Source organism: Oncorhynchus kisutch, linkage group LG23, assembly GCF_002021735.2.
Source record: "Oncorhynchus kisutch isolate 150728-3 linkage group LG23, Okis_V2, whole genome shotgun sequence".
Lineage (NCBI taxonomy): Eukaryota > Metazoa > Chordata > Actinopteri > Salmoniformes > Salmonidae > Oncorhynchus > Oncorhynchus kisutch.
The window spans coordinates 27,259,820-27,275,068 of record NC_034196.2 but is presented as its reverse complement, the minus strand read 5'-3'; positions in this window follow the sequence as shown (position 1 = coordinate 27,275,068).

Sequence of the window (15,249 nt, the reverse complement as noted above, 5' to 3'; positions counted from 1 at the left end):
AGGGAGATGCTGTAGGAATGCTCAACTGGTGTCGCTCATTCAGCCGACAGAATCGTTCAACCAGTTCTCCCCATTAAGCAGCAAGTCGTAGTCAGAGGCCGAGCCTTCTCTGGTCTCTCCTCCTCCCGTTACGGGGTCAGAGGCCGAGCCTTCTCTGGTCTCTCCTCCTCCCGTTACAGGGTTAGAGGCCGAGCCTTCTCTGGTCTCTACTCCTCCCGTTACGGGGTCAGAGGCCGAGCCTTCTCTGGTCTCTCCTCCTCCCGTTACAGGGTCAGAGGCCAAGCCTTCTCTGGTCTCTACTCCCGTTACGGGGTCAGAGGCCGAGCCTTCTCTGGTCTCTACTCCTCCCGTTACGGGGTCTGAGACCGAGCCTTCTCTGGTCTCTACTCCTCCCGTTACAGGGTCAGAGGCCGAGCCTTCTCTGGTCTCTCCTCCTCCCGTTACGGGGTCAGAGGCCGAGCCTTCTCTGGTCTCTACTCCTCCTGTTACGGGGTCAGAGGCCGAGCCTTCTCTTGTCTCTACTCCTCCCGTTACGGGGTCTGAGACCGAGCCTTCTCTTGTCTCTATTCCTCCCGTTATGGGGTCTGAGACGCCGAAGCTTCCCACCATTAGCTCTGACAAATTGAAAACCCTAGTCATTGGCGACTCCATTACCCGCAGTATTAGACTTAAAACGAATCATCCAGCGATCATGCACTGTTTACCAGGGGACAGGGCTACCGACGTTAAGGCTAATCTGAAGATGGTGCTGGCTAAGGCTAAAACCGGGGAGTGTAGAGAGTATAGGGATATTGTTATCCACGTCGGCACCAACGATGTTAGAATGAAAGAGTCAGAGGTCACCAAGCGCAACATAGGTTCAGCATGTAAATCAGCTAGAAAGATGTGTCGGCATCGAGTAATTGTCTCTGGCCCCCTCCCAGTTCGGGGGAGTGATGAGCTCTACAGCAGAGTCTCACAACTCAACCGCTGGTTGAAAACTGTTTTCTGCCTCTCCCAAAATATAGAATTTGTAGATAATTGGCCCTCTTTCTGGGACTCACCCACAAAAAGGACCAAGCCTGGCCTGCTGAGGAGTGACAAACTCCATCCTAGCTGGAGGGGTGCTCTCATCTTATCTACCAACATAGACAGGGCTCTAACTCCTCTCGCTCCACAATGAGCGCAGTGCAGGCCAGGCAGAAGGCTGTTAGCCACCCTGCCAGCTTAGTGGAGTCTGCCACTAGCACAGTCAGTGTAGTCAGCTCAGCAATCCCCATTGAGACCGTGTCTAGGTTGGGCAAAACTTAAAATGGCGGTGTTCGCCTTAGCAAACTCACTGGAATGAAGACCTCCTCCATTTCTGTCATTATTGAAAGAGGTTGTGATTTCTCACATCTCAAAATAGGGCTACTTAATGTTAGATCCCTCACTTCCAAGGCAGTTATAGTCAATGAAGTAATCACTGATCATAATCATGATGTGATTGGCCTGATTGAAACATGGCTTAAGCATGATGAATTTACTGTAGTCTGGCCCAGGGGTGTGAAGGTGAATGGAAAGGGACTGGAGCAACAAACAGCCCTTACCTCTAACCCTATTACGGGGGCTGAATCACTGGCTTACTGGTGCTTTTCCATGCCGTCCCTAGGAATGGTGTATCACGCAAGTGGGTTGAGTCACTGACGTGATCTTCCTGTCCGGGTTGGCTCCCCCCTCGGGTTCGTGCCGTGGGGGAGATCTTCGTGGGCTATACTCGGCCTTGTCTCAGGGTAGTAAGTTGATGCTTGAAGATATCCCTCTAGTGGTGTTGGGGCTTTAGCAAAGTAGGTGGGGTTATATCCTGCCTGTTTGGCCCTGCCACAGTGTCTCCCAACCCTTCCTGTCTCAGCCTCCAGTATTTATGCTGCAATAGTTTGTGTCGCAGGACTAGGGTCAGTCTGATATCTAGAGTATTTCTCCTGTCTTATCTGGTGTCCTGTGTGAATTTAAGTATGCTCCCTCTAATTCTCTCTCTTTCTCCTCTCTTTCTCCTCTCTCTCTTTCTCTGATTGATGATAATACAGTCATAGTAAGTACATTTTTCCCCAATAAAGTAGCTATCAGCAACATCAGAAAAAGTAAGGGGGAAAAAAGTCAAGTGCAAGTGTCAGGTCATGAAATACTTTTTTTAAATTGCCCACATGAAAAAATATTACAGTATATTATGGTTTAAATACTATAGAAGTCACTGTATGTGTTTTTGCAGACTATTGTAGCATTCACTGTTTTCACTGTTTTTGCGAACCAAAGAATACTGTATTTATTTACAGTTTTTAGCTAATTTTCCCCTAACTGCAGACGCTCTCTAGCAGTTGGAGGACTAAATTACCTCAGGCTTAGCATTTAAATGGACTGGAAAACAACAGTAATTTTTGTGACTAAATACACCCTTCTGGCTAGCTGACCACCGATTTTCATTACAATTTATGTAGGTTAAGATAGGTTATTAGAGTAAAAAAAAGCTATGTATATACATTTTGTGGGACACATCATTTAATATCCAACTTTTAACCTCTGAAATATAGCTAACGGATTTACTAATGTTGCTAGCTTAGTTGCTAAATGTTGATAGAATTGCTTAGTAACCAAAAAGGAAAGAAATTGTAAGTGTTAGATGATACATATAATGAAAAGGATAATGGCGCCGGAGGGGATGGCTCCTAAACAACTGTGTTTTTTTTGTGTTTCTTCACATTGTTCGTAACTTATTTTGTCCATAATGTTGCTTCTACTGTCTCTTATGACTGAAAAGAGCTTCTGGATATCAGTGATTACCTCAAACTGGAAAAACCAGGCCCAAATCCCCGTCAATCGTGTGAAGAAAAGACGGAAATACACGGGGCGGAGATCGGGGTGCCTTGTGAGAATTTGTCGGCGAGTTGGTAACCCTCCTTTACCATCTGTTCTATTGGCCAACATGCAATCACTGGAGAATTGACTGGATGATCTCCGTTGGAGACTATCCTACCAACGGGACATTAAACACTGTAATATCTTATGTTTCACCGAGTCGTGGCTGGACGGCGACACGGATAACATACAGTTGGCTGGGTTTTCAGTGCATCGGCAGGACAGAGCAGCGTACGTCTGGTAAGACGAGGGGTGGTGGTGTGTGTCCATTTGTCAATAACAGCTGGTGCATGATGTCAAATATTTATCTTCCACCACATTGCACGCAGGTCCTGCAGCCACTGGTCGTGGCATACTTTTGCCCTTTAAAGGCCCACTCCAAGGTAGCTGGAGTCCTCAGCCATTTTGACCACTCCTGGTAAACAAATCAGAATTTGCCAGAATATTCAGCTACCCGTACCAGCGTTACAAGGACATGCACTATGTGGTGGAAGGGTTTAAGAAGTGGGGCCTCTTCCCTATTGACCCTTCATCCATTGAAGGGTCCCGTTTAATGCCGCTGAAACTCCTCACCACCACCAGTGCCTCCCAGTTTGAAACACCTGTAGGAGCTGCTGGATCCCCCAGCTGCCGAAGAAGGCCATGTGCCTGCTCTCTCGGCCACACCATCGTCGGCCCCTCATCCCTACCACTACTAACACCAGCTCCTCCAAGCCATTGTCTGCGGTTTCATCCACCATGATAAACATCAGCCCCACGTCTGTCGCCACTGAAGCGGCCTCCTCTGGACCAACTGCCTCCCCAGGCTGCTCTGGTCACACCACCACAGCAGCCTCCTCTGGACCAACTGCCTCCTCAGGCTGCTCTGGTCACACCACCACAGCAGCCTCCTCTGGACCAACTGCCTCCTCAGGCTGCTCTGGTCACACCACCACAGCAGCCTCCTCTGGACCAACTGCCTCCTCAGGCTGCTCTGGGCACACCACCACAGCAGCCTCCTCTGGACCAACTACCTCCTCAGGCTGCTCTGGTCACACCACCACAGCAGCCTCCTCTGGACCAACTGCCTCCTCAGGCTGCTCTGGTCACACCACCACAGCAGCCTCCTCTGGACCAACTGCCTCCTCAGGCTGCTCTGGGCACACCACCACAGCAGCCTCCTCTGGACCAACTGCCTCCTCAGGCTGCTCTGGGCACACCACCACAGCAGCCTCCTCTGGACCAACTGCCTCCTCAAGCTGCTCTGGGCACACCACCACAGCAGCCTCCTCTGGTGTCCCTGCCCCTTGCAATTTGAATACAGCCACCTCCACTGTTTATGTATTTTATAAAACTGCTATATTTAACTAATTCTTTTTTTCTCTCTTAACCTGTTGCGTCGAGCCATCCCGGATCCGGGATCGTGAATACAGCCTCAAGCTCATTACCATAACGCAACGTTAACTATTCATGAAAATCGCAAATGAAATGAAATTAATATGCTAGCTCTCAAGCTTAGCCTTTTGTTAACAACACTGTCATCTCAGATTTTCAAAATATGCTTCTCAACCATTGCAAAATAAGCATTTGTGTAACAGCTAGCGCGGCTAGCGTAGCATTTAGCGTTAGCATCAGCAGACAACATTTTCACAAAAACCAGAAAATCATTCAAATAAAATCATTACCTTTGAAGAACTTCAGATGTTTTCAATGAGGAGACTCAGTTAGATAGCAAATGCTCAGTTTTTCCTGAAAGATGATTTGTTTAGGAGAAATTGCTCCGTTTGGTGCGTCATGTTTGGCTACCAAAAAAAATGAAAATTCAGTCTTCAAAACGCCTAACTTTTTTCCAAATTAACTCCATAATATCGACTGAAACATGGCAAACGTTGTTTAGAACCAATCCTCAAGGTGTTTTTCACATATCTCTTCGATGATATATCGTTCGTGGAAGTGTGCTTTCCCCTCTGAATCCCAGGAGAAAATGCCTGCGGCTGAAGATTACGCACCAATTTACACAAAGGACACCGGGCGGACCCGTGGTAAATGTAGTCTCTTATGGCCAATCTTCCAATGATATGCCTACAAATACGTCACAATGCTGCAGACACCTTGGAGAAACGATAGGAAGGTCAGGCTCATTCCCGGCGCATTCACAGCCATATAAGGAGACAATAGAAAACAGAGCTTCGAAAATTCTGCCCATTTCCTGGTTAAAGTATCATCTTGGTTTCGCCTGTAGCATGAGTTCTGTGACACTCACAGATAATATCTTTGCAGTTTTGGAAACCTTCCAAAGCTGCCAATTATATGCATAGTCGAGCATCTTTTCGTGACAAAATATTGCGCTTAAAACGGGCACGTTTTTTTATCCATAAATTAAAAGAGCGCCCCCTATATCCAAGAAGTTAACATATCTACAGTCCATAGCACCAGCCCACAAGGCATGTCCACCTCCTACATATTTTCTTCAGCTTCCTCCAGTGATATTGATGTAAAAAAGTTGAAAATGGTTTCATGAAACATTCTCTGTCTAACACGTCTTTCTCTCTCAACTGCAGCACAGAAAAGGAAGAGAAAAGCTCCTCCGGCCACCTCTGTCACATCCCCATAGCATCACCCTCAGGTTCTTTTTCTCTCCCAGTTGTATCAATTACTATTGTTGCTGTAGTACGTCTTGTACATTTGCAAGCCATGTTACGTTGTTGTTGTTTTCAAAGAAAAGAAGAAGATACCACCTGCTGTGCTCACTGCGGGGAGCTTGATCTGCCTGCAAGCTCCCTGCACGAGTGTGAGTCCAAGGTGCCATGGGCGTGCTGTGACTTCTGCCTGTACTGGTTCCACTGCAGGTGTGTGCTGTGACTTCTGCCAGTACTGGTTCCACTGCAGGTGTGTGCTGTGACTTCTGCCAGTACTGGTTCCACTCCAGGTGTGTGCTGTGACTTCTGCCAGCACTGGTTCCACTGCAGGTGTGTGCTGTGACTTCTGCCAGTACTGGTTCCACTGCAGGTGTGTGCTGTGACTTCTGCCAGTACTGGTTCCACTGCAGGTGTGTGCTGTGACTTCTGCCAGCACTGGTTCCACTGCAGGTGTGTGCTGTGACTTCTGCCAGCACTGGTTCCACTGCAGGTGTGTGCAGTGGGATCCAGAAGTGGAGCTGGATTGTTTTTGTGATTTCTGTGACAATATAGGGATGGAGGTCAAGATTTACTGTGATTGTTTGTTTTGTTTGTTTTCATATGCAATTATTATGCCATTTATATATACAGTATATACCTATTTCTTACCTTCAAATCAAACTTTATTTGCTTCATGCGCCGAATACAACAAGTGTAGACTTTACCGTGAAATGCTTACTTACAAGTCCTTAACCAACAGTGCAGTTGAAGAAGAAGAAAATATTTACCCAGTAGGCTAAACTAAAAATAAATAATAAAAAGTAACACAATAAGAAAAACAATATTGAGGCTATATACAGGGGGCACCGGTACAGCGTCAGTGTGCGGTGGTACAGGCTATTTGAGGTCATTTGAGATTTGTATGAATTGTTCAGCAGTCTAATGGCTTGGGGGTAGAAGCTGTTGAAGAGCCTTTTTGTCCATGACTTGGCGCTCTGGTACCGCTTGCCGTGCAGTAGCAGAGAAAACAGTCTATAACTTGGGTGACTGGAGTCTGACAATTTTATTGGCTTTCCTCTGACACCGCCTGGGTATATAGGTCCTGGATGGCAGGAAGCTTGGCCCCAGTGATATACTGGACCGTACACACTACCCTCTGTAGCGGCTTACAGTTGGATGCCGAGCAGCTACCATACCAGGCGGTGATGCAACCGGTCAGGATGCTCTCGATGGTGCAGCTGTAGAACTTTTTGAGGACCTGGGAACCCATGCCAAATCTTTTCAGTCTCCTGTGGGGGAAAGGCGTTGTCGTGCCCTCTTCACAACTGTCTTGGTGTGTTTGGACCATGATCATTTGTTGGTGATGTGGCCCCTTCGATGTTAATGGGGGCATGTTCAGCCCTCCTTTTCCTGTAGTCCACAATCAGCTCCTTTGTCTTGCTCACATTGAGGGAGAGGTTGTTGTCCTGGTACCACACTGCCAGGTCCCTGACCTCCTCCCTATAGGCGGTCTCATCATTGTCGGTGATCATGCCTACCACAGTTGTGTTGTCAGCAAACTAAATGATGGTGTTGGAGTTGTGCTTGGCAACGCAGTCGTGTGTGAACAGGGAGTACAGGACGGGACTAAGCACGCACCCCTGAGGGGCCCCTGGTGTGATTTTATACATATTTAAACCTGAGACATCTGTCACTGCAGTAATTGACACCATATCTGAATATGGTAACCTGTCAGGGTACAAAATTAACATGGATAAATCTATGGCTTTACCTTTGAATATCCCCTCTACAATCAACTTAGAAACAATATCTCCATTCCAATGGACTGAAACAGGCTTGAAATACATGAGCATATGTTACTCCAAATCTTAAAGACCTGTTCACTTCAAATTATTTGCCTTTGCTCACAAAGATTAAACAGGACCTGGTTAACTGGTCTACCCTACCAAACTCCTGTTGTCAGGATGAATATCTTTCCTCGGCTAAATGAGTGTATTGCACTGGAAGACGAAGGGTGTTGCTGACCTTATGCCTTTAATTTCTCAGGACACTCTTAAATTGTTCCAACAGATAAAAACTGAGTTTGACTTACCCAACAAATGTTTATTTGATACTAGCCATCCCGGATCCGGGATCGTGAATACAGCCTCAAGCTCATTACCATAACGCAACGTTAACTATTCATGAAAATCGCAAATGAAATGAAATAAATATGCTAGCTCTCAAGCTTAGCCTTTTGTTAACAACACTGTCATCTCAGATTTTCAAAATATGCTTTTCAACCATAGCAAAACAAGCATTTGTGTAACAGTATTGATAGCTAGCGTAGCATTTAGCGTTAGCATTCAGCGGTCAACATTTTCACAAAAACAAGAAAAGCATTCAAATAAAATAATTTACCTTTGAAGAACTTCTGATGTTTTCAATGAGGAGACTCTCAGTTAGATAGCAAATGTTCAGTTTGTCCAAAAAGATTCTTTGTATAGGATAAATCGCTCCGTTTTGTACATCACGTTTGGCTACCAAAAAAGAACAAAAATTCAGTCATCAAAACGCCGAACTTTTTTCCAAATGAACTCCATAATATCGACTGAAACATGGCAAACGTTGTTTAGAATCAATCCTCAAGTGTTTTTCACATATCTCTTCGATGATATATCGTTCGTGGAAGTGTGCTTTCTCCTCTGAATCCCATGGGAAAATGCCTGCAGCTGAAGATTACGCACCAATTTAGACAAAGGACCCCGGTCGGACACCTGGTAAATGTAGTCGCTTATGGCCAATCTTCCAATGATATGCCTACAAATACGTCACAATGCTGCAGACACCTTGGGCAAACGGCAGAAAGCTTAGGCTCGTTCAGGGCACATTCACAGCCATATAAGGAGACAATGGAAAACAGAGCCTCAAAAATTCTGCTCATTTCCTGTTTGAAGTTTCATCTTGGTTTCGCCTGTAGCATCAGTTCTGTGGCACTCACAGATAATATCTTTGCAGTTTTGGAAACGTCAGAGTGTTTTCTTTCCAAAGCTGTCAATTATATGCATAGTCGAGCATCTTTTCGTGACAAAATATTGCGCTTAAAACAGGCACGTTTTTTTATCCAATAATGAAATAGTGCCCCCATAGCTTCAAGAGGATTTATGTACCTACAACTTAGACACTTCATAGAGGGTCAGAAGAAAGTCGATAAACTACGTTTTCAAATTACTGAAGTTAAAAACAATTTATGAATCCTATTGTTCAGAGAGGTTTATTCTCCAACTTATATTCTATTTTGTTGATCAGAAGTGCCTCATTCATTCACGCGTTGAGACATATTTGGGAGAGAGACATTCGGTGAGGAAGAATGAATGGGCTTCTATCTACGAAAGGGTCTAACCCAAATTCACCTCCGTAAGCATACAATAACTAAATATTTTAATATAACCTACTTTACACCTGTCCACCGTCACAGAATGTGTTCCAATGCATCACATTCATGTTTCAAATGTAAACAGTAGATTTGCACCTTCATGCATGTTCTTTTGGTACTGTAGCAGAATCCAGTCTTATTGGAATTATATTAATTTACACATCCAGAAAATGTTGGGTAGACAATTAGCTTTTTCACCAAATGTATATTTGCTCTACTTTGATTGTAATGTTGTGTTTGACCCTGACTCTGAACATCTGTTCAATACCCTTGTTTACTTAGTGAAAAAATTTATATTGTTATTATGGTCCACACCTGAAGTACCACACTGTTTGTATTCGGTCATGTTTCCAGTCACCTTGCCTTGATTAAAAGCAGTGGTTTGCACTTTCAGTTTTCGATTCATGGTTTCTGGTTGGGGAATGTTTTAATAGTTGCTGTGAATACAACATCGCCAATGCACTTGCTAATGAACTCTCTGTCTGAATCAGCGTATTCGTCAATGTTGTTGTTTGACGCAATGCGGAACATATCCCAATCCACGTGATCGAAGCAATCTTGAAGTGTGGAATCAGATTGGTCGGACCAGCGTTGAACAGACCTGAGCGCAGGAGCTTCCTGTTTTAGTCTCTGTCTATAGGCAGGGAGCAACAAAATGGAGTCGTGGCCAGCTTTTCCGAAAGGAGGGCGGGGGAGGGCCTTATATGCGTCGCGGAAGTTAGAATAACAATGATCCAGGGTTTTACCAGCCCTGGTAGCACAATCGATATGCTGCTAGAATTTAGGGAGTCTTGTTTTCAGATTAGCCTTGTTAAAATCCCCAGCTACAATGAATGCAGCCTCAGGATATGTGTTTTCCAGTTCACATAGAGTCAAATAAAGTTCGTTCAGGGCCGTCGATGTGTCTGCTTTGGGGGAATATATGCGGCTGTTATTATAATCGAAGAGAATTCTCTTGGTAGATAATGCGGCCGACATTTGATTGTGAGGAATTCTAAGTCAGGTGAACAGGACTTGAGTTCCTGTATGTTGTTATGATCACACCACGTCTCGTTAATCATAAGGCCCCTCTTCTTACCAGAAAGATTGTTTGTTTCTGTCGGCGCGATCATCTATCTTGTTGTCAAGAGACTGGACAATGGCGAGTAGTATGCTCGGGAGCGGTGCGAGATGTGCCTGTCTCTGGAGCCTGACCAGAAGACCGCTTCGTCTGCCCCTTTTACGGCTTCGTTGTTTTGGTTCGCCGGCTGGGATCCGATCCTTTGTCCCGGGTGGTGGGCAAAACACAGGATCCGCTTCGGGAAAGTCGTATTCCTGGTCGTAATGATGGTGAGTTGACGTTGCTCTTATATCCAGTAGTTCCTCCTGACTGTATGTAATAAAACCTAAGATTACCTGGGGTACCAATGTAATAAATAACACGTAAAAAAAAAAAACAATACTGCATAGTTTCCTAGAAATGCAAAGCGAGGCGGCCATCTCTGTCGGCGCCGGAAGTACAAGGCTCTCCAGAAGGTAGTGAGGTCTGCACAACGCATCACCGGGGGCAAACTACCTGCCCTCCAGGACACCTACACCACCCGATGTCACAGGAAGGCCATAAAGATCATCAAGGACAACAACCACCCGAGCCACTGCCTGTTCACCCCGCTATCATCCAGAAGGCGAGGTCAGTACAGGTGCATCAAAGCAGGGACCGAGAGACTGAAAAACAGCTTCTATCTCAAGGCCATCAGACTGTTAAACAGCCACCACTAACATTGAGTGGCTGCTGCCATACATGTAAACAATGTAACACTAGCCACTTTAAACAATGCCACTTAATATAATGTTTACATACCCTACATTACTCATCTCATATGTATATACTGTACTCGATACCATCTACTGCCACTTGCCTATGCCGTTCTCATTCATATATCTTTATGTACATATTCTTCATTCCTTTACACTTGTGTGTATAAGGTAGCTGTTGTGAAATTGTTAGGTTAGATTACTCGTTGGTTATTACTGCATTGTCAGAACTAGAACTTCCAGAACTTCCTTTTATTGTACTTAGTCTGCTTGTCTATGCAACCCCTGTTAAAATAAAATAACAGTCTAATAAAAAGATAACTACAAAAAATAATTATAATAATGATATGTACCCATTGATTCTTGAAAAATATAACTTATATATTCATCATGAGCTCAGTTCAACTTTCAGACCCCATCAGAATGCAAAATATTAGCATGTTATAATTTGATATAATGATATATGGATGATCGGTCCTTGCATCCAAAGCTCTGTCTATGAATTTGAGAGTGGTAGTTTATCAATTCTCTAGCCCCATCCCTCAGCCTTTTAACAAACCAGGGGTGGTGAGACGGCTTTGTTATTATTTCTAATGCTGATTGCCGCTTTAAGCATCACGATGGCCGTACCAGATATATCCTTATTTACGATCCAAAATTTTTAAGTTCCCAAACAAGCACGTAGAGCGACAGCTAAGAGCGTCGTCGGGGCATGTTCAGTTTTTCACATGATGGGGGAGCTGTCCAGTTCCCTGGTGCTAAAATTGATGCCGCTAGCATCAAACACGACATTTCAGACTAGTTTATATTAAGGAAAATAAATAATGCCATAATCTACAGACTAACTATATATATTTTAATTTTCCGAACTGGTTTTCATTGAGAGGCAGGTCAAGCATTTTTATCAAAAACAATCACTTTTGCACGTGAAAACACATAATCCTACTCTTTACTCCAAAGAATCCTACTCATTACTCCACACGCTTAATAAACACTAAACAAAAATATAAACTCAACATGTAAAGTGTTGGTCCCATGTTTCATGAGCTGAAGTAAAAGATCCCAGAAATTTCCCACAAAAATATTATTTCTCTCAAATGTTGTGCAGACATTTGTTTACGTCCCTGTTAGTGAGTATTTCTTCTTTGCCAAGATAATCCTCCACCTGCCAGTTGTGGCATATGAAGAAGATAATTAAACAGCATGATTACACAAGTGCACCTTGTGCTGGGGACAATAAAAGGCCACTCTAAAATTTGCATTTTTGTCACACAACACAATGCCACAGATGGCTCAGGTTTTGAGGGAGCGTGCAATTGGCATGCTAACTGCAGGAATGTCCACCAGATCCATTGCCAGAGAATTGAATGTTCATTTCTCTACCAACATTGTTTTAGAGAATCTGGCCTCAAAACCATAGACAACATGTAATGACGCCAGCCCAGGACCTCCACATCCTGCTTCTTCACCTGGGTGATTGTGTGAGACCAGCCATCCAGACAGCTGATGAAACTGTGGGTTTTCACAACTGAAGAATTTCTGCACAAACTGTCAGAAACCGTCTCAGGGAAGCTCATCTAGGTGCTCGTAGTTCTCACCAGGGTCTTGACCTGACTACAGTTTGGCGTCGTAACTGACTTCAGTGGGTAAATGCTCACCTTTGATGACCAATGACATGCTGCAGAAGTGTGCTCTTTACGGATGAATCCTGGTTTCAACTGTACCGGGCAGACTGGGTGTTGTGTGTGTGGAAAGCATGTGGGCAAGCTGTCCCAGTTCTTCCATGGCCTGCATACTCACTGTAAGGTCCTGGGTGTCGTGAATGTGGAGTCAGGCTCAGGGAAACAGGGAGTTCAGCATAGTGCTCTTTTAATGCACACACGGTGAAAACACGGCTACCCACTAAACACTGGGTGCTTAAAACAAAATGCCCCAGATACGGGGATGAAAATATAACAGCACTATACACTAACATACAACAGCACGTTCGTCTCTAACCAACACCAGGGTTACAATATTAATTCCCGCACAAAGAAACGTGCGGGCCAGCTGACTAATAAAGCCCAACTAATTACAAACTTAAAACAGGTGCTATCAATAAACATATAAGGAGGGGGGGGGGAATCAGTGGCAGCTAGTAGACCGGCGACAACGACCGCCGAGCGCCACCCCCGAACGGGAAGGGGAGCCACCTTCGGTCGGACTAGTGACACTCACCAGACATGACACCCTTTGAGCATGGTTGGGATGCTCTGGATTGGCAGGTACGACAGTGTGTTTCAGTTACTGCAATATCCAGCAACTTTGCACAGCCATTGAAGAGGAGGGGAACAACATTCCACAGGCCCCAATCAACAGCCTGATCAACTCTATGTGAAGGAGATGTGTCGTGCTGCATGAGGCAAATGGTGGTCACACCAGATACTGACTGGTTTTCTGACCCACGCCTCTGAATAATGGCGCCGAAGGAGATGGCCGCTGTTTTACGATCCCGTAACCAATTGTGCTGCTGTGTATGTTTTTTCACATTATTTGTAACTTATTTAGTACGTAATGTTTCTGCCACCGTGTCTTCTGACCGAAAAGAGCTTCTTGACATTATGGCAGCGATTACTCACCCCGTACTGGAGGAAATCTTCTATTTCAATGAGTCGGACGGGAAGGATTTACTCCAGACACCCGACAAAGGGCCTCATCCCCATCATTCGCAGGAGGAAACGACGGAGGTATTGTGGACGACGGTCCGAGTGTCTTATAAGGATCCGTCACTGAGAGGGTGACCTTTAGTGACCTTTAGCCAATCTCCTGTTTGCCAACTTGCAATCAATCGATAATAAAATAGATGAACTACAAGCACGTGTATTCTACCAACGGGACATTAAAAACTGTAATATCTTATGTTTCACCGAGTCGTGACTGAACAACGACATGAATAACATACAGCTGGTGGGTTTTAAGCTTTTTCGGCAGGATAGAACAGCAGCCTCTGGTAAGACAAGGGGGGACGGCCTATGCATATTTGTAAACCACAGCTGGTGCACGAAATCTAAGGAAGCCTCAAGGTTTTGCTTGCCTAAGGTAGAGTATCTCACGATAAGCTGGAGACCTCACTATTCCTCAAGAGAGTTTGCATCTATATTTTTCGTAGCTGTCTATATACCACCACAGACTGATTCTGGCACTAAGACCGCACTGAATGAGCTGTATACGGCCATAAGAAAACAGGAAAATGCTCATCCAGAGGCAGCGCTCCTAGTGGCTGGGGACTTTAATGCAGGGAAACTCAAATCAGTTTTACCTCTTCTATCAGCATGTTAAATGTGCAACCAGAGGGAAAAAAACTCTAGACCACCTTTACTCGACACACAGAGCTGCATACAAAGTTCTCTCTCGCCCTCCATTTGGCAAATCTGACCATAATTCTATCCTGATTCCTACTTACAAGCAAAAACTAAAGCAGGAAGCACCAGTGACTCGGTCTATAAAAAAATGGTCAGATGAAGCAGAAGCTAAGCTACAGGACTGTTTTGCTAGCACAGACTGGAATATGTTCTGGGATTCTTCCGATGGCATTGAGGAGTACACCCACCACATCAGTCACTGGCTTCGTCAATAAGTGCATCGATGATGTCGTCCCCACAGTGACCGTATGAACATACCCCAACCAGAAGCCATAGTTTACAGGCAACATCCGCACTGAGCTGAAGGGTAGAGCTGCTGCTTTCAAGGAGTGGGACTGTAACCCGGAAGCCGATAAGAAATCCCGCTATGCCCTCAGACGAACCATCAAACAGGCAAGCGTCAATACAGGCCTAAGATTGAATCATACTACACCGGCTCCGACACTCGTCGGATGTGGCAGGACTTGCAAACTATTACAGACTACAAAGGGAAGCACAGCCACGAGCTGTCCAGTGACACAAACCTACTATACTAGCTAAATTACTTCTATGCTCGATTCGTGGCAAGTAACACTGAAACATGCATGAGAGCACCAGCTGTTCCAGAAGACTGTGATATCACGCTCTCCGTAGCCGATGTAAAACCTTTAGACAGGTCAACATTCAGACAGATTACAAGGATGTGTACTGAGAGCATGTGCTTACCTACTGGCAAGTGTCTTCACTGACATTTTCAACCTCTCCCTGACTGAGTCTGTAATACAAACATGTTTCAAGCAGACCACCATAGTCCCTGTGCCCAATAACACAAAGGTAACCTGCCTAAATGACTACCGACCCATAGCACTCACGTCTGTAGCCATGAAGTGCTTTGAAAGGCTGGTCATGGCTCACACCATTATCCCAGAAGCTCTAGACCTACTTCAATTTGCATACCGCCCCAACAGATCCACAGAGGATGCAATCTCTATTGCACTCAACACTGCCCTTTCCCACCTGGACACCCATGTGAGAATGCTATTCATTGACGACAGCTCAGCTTTCAACACCATAGTGCCCTCAAAGCTCATCACTAAGATAAGGACCCTGGGAATAAACACCTCCCTCTGCAACTGGATCCTGGACTTCCTGACGGGCCACCCCCAGGTAGTAAGGGTAGGGAACAACACAT